The 6,213-nt window shown below is 38.8% G+C and overlaps 1 non-coding gene across 1 annotated transcript; it reads right to left on the minus strand.

Annotated features, from left to right (window-relative positions):
• Positions 1-5,784: 5,784 nt before the first annotated feature.
• On the minus strand, positions 5,785-5,892 carry LOC145637424 (small nucleolar RNA R71). The gene has a single exon (XR_014114210.1). It is a non-coding gene; the product is annotated as a small nucleolar RNA R71 (small nucleolar RNA).
• Positions 5,893-6,213: the final 321 nt, after the last annotated feature.

Below are 6,213 nucleotides of genomic sequence, written 5' to 3' on the forward strand. Positions count from 1 at the left end.
ATATCGTATACAGCTTCAAAGGTACTCAGAGGCAGAAACGTCAAGTGTTGCTTGTACTTATGAGTCAGATTGGCAATGAACAAGGGACCATCTCTTTTTCCTTGGGGGGATCCACCAAGAGCGCGGCTGTTTCCCTCCACCTGCTTAAGTAAGTGGTGAAGCCTTCATTCTCTTTCTGTTTGAGAATGGAGAGTTCATGTTCTGAAGTCTTGGTCTGAATGTCACCCTTGTAACGATTCATAAAGCTTTCAGCAACATCCTCCCAGGTCGCGACATGTTTGGATTCCAAAGAGTAGAACCACTGTTGACAGGCATGCTCTAAGGAAAGAGGGAACACTGTAGGGAAGATTTTCACATCTACTCCCTTAAGAGCCATGGTTGCAGAAAAAGCCTTCAAATGGAAAAGCAGATTATCAGTAGGCTTGAATTTAGGAATGTCAGCAGTGGAAAACTTCTCAGGAAGCTTGTCCCTTATGGACGAAGAGGTGACTGGCTGTTCCACATAAGTGAATTCTGTAGAAATCTTACCCATGTGTTCCTTAATCTTGTTCATTGCAGCGGTAGTGACATTGTTTTGATTGTCTTGCTCTACCGTGTTGACTCTAGTGGTGAGTGTCTGCATCATGTTAGACAACATTTCAATTGTCTTGTTAATGTTCTCGATGTCTTCCTTAGTAGCCATTGGTTGAAAGTAAACTGGAGATGGATCTTGTGGAAATGATTGTGGTGGTTTCCTTGTACGCCTCTTTGGTATAAGAGGTTGTTGATTTATTGACTCAAATCGTAACAATCTACCCCTGCTTCTGGACCAAGTGTTGTGACACCGAAACAAACACACCTTTAATGACCAAACTTAACCTTAACCCATCCGGATAAAAAAAAATGAATTTTAAAAAAAACTATAATTTTGAAATTCTATTTGTTTATTATTTTTTTTTGTTTTTTTTTAAAAAAAAATAAAAATATGGGAGGATACTATCCGACTTACTCCGAAAAAAAAAGACACAAAAAACAAGACTACCCTAAAATACGGTCAAAAAGTGGTGCACGACTAAGGAAAAAAATGTGTGAACATAATATGTGAGTGATTAAGTGAGGTTATGGACGCGTGTTTTGACCGTACAGCTAGAAATGACACTAAACTGGACACATAAACCACATACGTACGCACAAAAACCCGAAAAAAGACTGACAGGACACTTTTCCTGGGCACCGTGTCACGGTGCTGACTGTCGTGACACGGTGCAGTCTACCGTCAGACGATAGAAAGTCCCGAGTCACGACACTGTTCACCGTGGCGCGGCAGAACATGCCGTGACAAGGTGCATAGTTCCATGTCATTTTTCCAGATTTTAATCGATTTTAGGTCCGTACTAATTACTATGGGAAAATAAAAAACCTCGGTCATGGGTTAAACAAAAGAATAAACACATGAAGGTTAGCACCAAACAACCATGTAGCATTTAGGCACAATGATGTAAAAAAGTTCGCAACCTAGAGTCAAGATCTATGTTCAACTATTGGTCAAGCTTTGGGTGTCAAAAGGGTACCATGGTTAAGAGTTTGGACGCATTAGCAAGGCAGCCTCCCTTGAGGGTATATGCCAACAGGCGGCTCCGCGAGTTCGTGATGAAATTGAACTCGACTCCATGGTTTGGGTGGATTTAATAACTCGGATGAACCCTTATTGCCATGAAAGTTTTTGGGTTGATAGAGCTTAAATCCCTCGGAGGTAAGACGCATGTAGAACACATACGTTTTTTCAGAAAAATCGAAGGAAGTTGACTGTGAGAAGAGAAAATAAGCCCCCGGACTGATTTTAGGACTGTCGTGACACGGTAAAAATTCCCGTGCCACGGTACTGCACACCGTCAGACGGTGCACTGTACCGTGAAACGACAGTAAAAAAATCTGACTGGTGCCCTGTTTTCCTTCGTACGCAATCAAGTTATTCAATTTTTCCAACGGGACAGACCTAAATACGACATTAAAACGTCTATGCATATATAAAAATGTCAAATTAATCAAAGGAATATTTTTTCAAGAATCTTTCAAGTCTCATCCACTCATCTTAATTAAATACCGATCACTCAAATCGATAAATAACCAAGAATCCTCCCCAGTGGAGTCGCCAAATTGTAGGCGTCGTTCGAAGTGCGCCTACGTTAGAGCATGTTTTGAATATGCTTGGCACTCTTAAGAAGTGGGAATTAACATATACGATTAGGGACAAGGAAAGTAGGAGCCGCCAACAAGTTTTTAAGGAACTTGTAAAGCGTTCACGGATCATAAAAAGGCAACCACGATAAGGGACAACGAAAGGCAACAACGATTGACCCGTGAAGGTTACACCCCATTCATAATCCATGAGATTACTAACTCTATATGGTTCGGAACCACGAAAGGAAGATCGGGGATGATGGTACGAAGTGAGTCATGGAGTCACATTCGCCCGTATTGGCCTCTACTCGATTCTTATAGTGAAAAGTGATTCCTACGATCTCAAAGGCATATAAACAAAATAATCAATTTGCTCCAAACTATTATTAATCTAAATTGGTTGAATATTAATGCAACATATAATTCTAAAATATTGTGACCACTTGAATTAATAACAAGATTAAAAAGGATCCTAAACTAGTTGTCCAAATTATCTTATTAGGCGTGATTTTCAATTATATATTCCCTTTAACATGCAATATAGTGATCAATAAAAATAATAGAATATACATTAATATTGGAAGCAATTTAACAATAATTCCAACAATGTAAAATCGTTAGAAAAATAATAGAAATAAAAGGAACATAATTCTTACTTTGATTCTGTTTGTTTGCAACTACAAAATAATAAACGAGTTAGTAACTTCAAGGAAATAATAATAAAACAATAATTAAATTAAATTAAATTAAGTAGAGTTGATTTGGGGCCAAACCCTCAAACAGTTCTACCTTTCACGCCTTGGCTTAAGGACAGAACCACGAGTAAAGTATGGACTCCTTGGAGTACTTGAAGAAGGAATTTTGAAATAATAAGGGTAGGCTAGTGTTTAGGCTAAAGCATAGAAGAGAGAAAAATAGAGAATTAATTGGTGCCCCGTACATCAGAAATGAGGGGGTATTTATAGTGAAAATGTGCTGAGGGAGCACACGGAACCCTAAAATGATAAAAACCCTAAAAAAGTATCCCGCGACACGGAAAACTGTACCGTGACACGGGAGGTCCCACCGTCAGACGGGAAACATTCTCGTGACACGACGCAGTTTTAGTGTGACGCGGGAAATTTTTAGTAAACGGGGAAGAAAACGCGTTAAGGGTTTGCGCGGAAAGGACACGAAAATTCCCGTGTCACAGCAGATTTCCCGTGTCACGGGAAATCCCACCGTCAGACGGGAATGATTCCCGTGACACGATGGGTACCTGCCGTGGCGCGGGAATTTCCAGCCCGCTTTTCCGTCTAAATACATTTTTAACCCTAATTTCGTTCAGCATTTTAAGTGCCGATTGATAATTTCGGGCCTTTTTCTGATTTATTATTATTTGGGCTAAAATAAGAAAATAATTAAATAAAATAAATAAAAGGTTTGGGCCAAGAATAAATAATAAAACAATAAAATAAAAAAGGTTTGGGCTGAAATTAAATAATAAATTTGGGCTGAAATTAAAACTATGCTTTTACCAAACATCAAGACTAATCCATGGACTGTTCAAAAATACAAATATAATCAAATACGATTTTTTGAGCACTCTCGGGATTAAATACTGAACCCGACCAATAGTGGTGGTGAAAGGTTGTTCATCATCGGGTTTGGTTTTGGGGAGACATTTTTAGGTGTCTACATGCGGCTTCTGTGCGGGCACGCGACCTGCTGCGCGGGCGCGCTTGATTTCCTCGTACCCTCAAAGTTGCGGCTGCGCACTATGCTGAGAGGGCGCACACATCTACTGTGCGGGCGCGCATATGTCGTGTACGGGCGCACAACGCTGGGTTTTTTATTTCTTTGCGCCTTGTTGTCCAAGTTTCTTTCTTTTGGGGGAGCCACATATATATAGATGGGACTCTTTGTAATAAAGGACACTTAGTACTAATTCCATAGAATATTAGCCTAATCTAGAGAGAGAAAATAGATTGTTATTCAAGCATCCTTTATTGTATTCAACTTTGCTCAAGTTTTAATCTTCAATCAATCAAGCAAGAATCCAAGTTTTCATCTTTCATTAATCCTTTCTTTAGTAATCTCTTCTCCGTTCCTTTAGTATTATTTATTTGTTTTATTGTTGCTTATTCTTGTTAACCTTATTAGTTAATCTAGTTGTTATTGATTTAATTGATTTTAATCATGTTTTGTTTTGAGTTTCTTGAGTTTATTTCTAGTTTTGATATTATGTTTAATCTCCCATCTCTAGGATAAACTTTTAGCTAGGGGAAGGGGGTGGAAGATATGAGTTGATATTGGATGATTGATGATGGTTGGATTGAACTTATGCCATATATTGATGAAAGACACGATTTTTATTAGCTTGAGATTATTTTTGCACTCTATTTAATGTTTTCTAGTTTAAATGCATGAAAGTGAATTGAACTAGATTCAGATCATCTCTATTTTAATGATTGCATGAGAATGAGTTATTAAAGTGGAGTTTTTATGGATTGTGCTTCTTTATTCTTTTGATTTGATTGTAACTAATAGGATGCATGAGAATGATCCTTATTAGTGTAGACCCCTTTCATTAATTTGCCTAGACTATTGCATGAGAATGAATTGTTTAGGTTGATTCTTGTGTTCTTTGGCATGTGTTTCATGATAATCACCATTATTCCCCTCTTTCTAATCATATTGGACACCCCCGTATCCCTAGCGTCATTTTCCCTTGATTTTAATCATAATTTTCGTTCTTATTTGTAGTTTTAGTGTTCTTACTCAATAAAACCTACAAAAACAATCCCCTTTTCACTCTTGCATTAGTGATTATTGATGTTTAATTAGTGTGCTTCCCTAATGGTTCAACCCTTTACTTGCAACTAACTGGTTTAGTGTAGGTTTAAGTATTATAAATGATTAATTTTGTTAGGGTAGTAGCTTAACGACCTACCTAACCTTTGATCAAATTTTGGCGGCGTTGCCGGGGAAGCGGCTTGTTTAGCGTCTATTATTGCTTTTGTTAGAGTCATTTTACTTTCTTTTCTTTTTGTTTTTTTATTATCATCCTTGTCATTGCTAATTGTTTGCTTAGCTTTGGTGAATGCTTAGGAGGTCTCAAGGAGCACCCTCACATCAAATTGACCACGAAATCAACCGAACCTTGAGACAAGTCCGTAGGCTTTATCAAGACGAGGGAAGAGGTTTTGGTGATATAGTTGATAGTGAGAGTGATACTTACTCTTCAAGTTCACCAAGCGGATCAATGGCGGGACAAGAGAATGATGTTTTGTTTCGTGAGTTCGGAAATTCGGAGGATTATGAGCTCACGGGAGGGATTTTTCTACCCGTCACGGAAACTAACTTCTCAATCCATCCACACTATACTAGAATGGTCCAATCGGAGCAATTTTCCGGAAGTGCAAGTGAGGACCCTATTGAACATTTGGACCGATTCCTTGAATTGTGCGCAATGATGCAAACCAATGAAGTGAGTCAAGACTACATTCGTATGCACCTTTTCCGACAATCTCTCACCGGACGAGCAAAGAAATGGCTAAAGCAAGTAAAGCCTAACACTCTCACAACATGGAGGGAGGTGGTAAAGGCGTTCTTGAAGCGATTTATCTTTAGGAGAAGACTGCCGAAATGAGAAGGAAAATTGCATCATTTGAGCAAGATGCCGATGAAAGTCTTGGTGAAGCATGGGAGAGATTTAAAGAGTTGGTACAAGCATGTCCCCACCATGAGTACACTCAAGGGTTGCTCATGCGGTTTTTCTACGATGGATTGGAGCCCATGTCAAGAGCCAATTTGGATGCGGGGGTGGGTGGTCAATTAATCAAAATCCCTCAAAATCAAGTTGAAGCCACAATAGAAGAGGTAAAAAAAAAATTACTCTTGGGGGGGCCGAAGAAGAAATGCTCCAAAGAGAAGTGGTATTTACGAATTGGAAAAAGTTGATCAATTACAACATCAAATTGATCAACTAACAAAAAGGCTTTCCAAGTTGAACACGAGTGTGAATGCAAGTTCAAGTGGTGGAGCAAGCTCCTCTCAAGTTACTCTTTCTCT

The sequence above is a fragment of the Chenopodium album genome, chromosome 6 (assembly GCF_948465745.1).
Source record: "Chenopodium album chromosome 6, dcCheAlbu1.1, whole genome shotgun sequence".
NCBI classification, from domain to species: Eukaryota; Viridiplantae; Streptophyta; class Magnoliopsida; order Caryophyllales; family Amaranthaceae; genus Chenopodium; species Chenopodium album.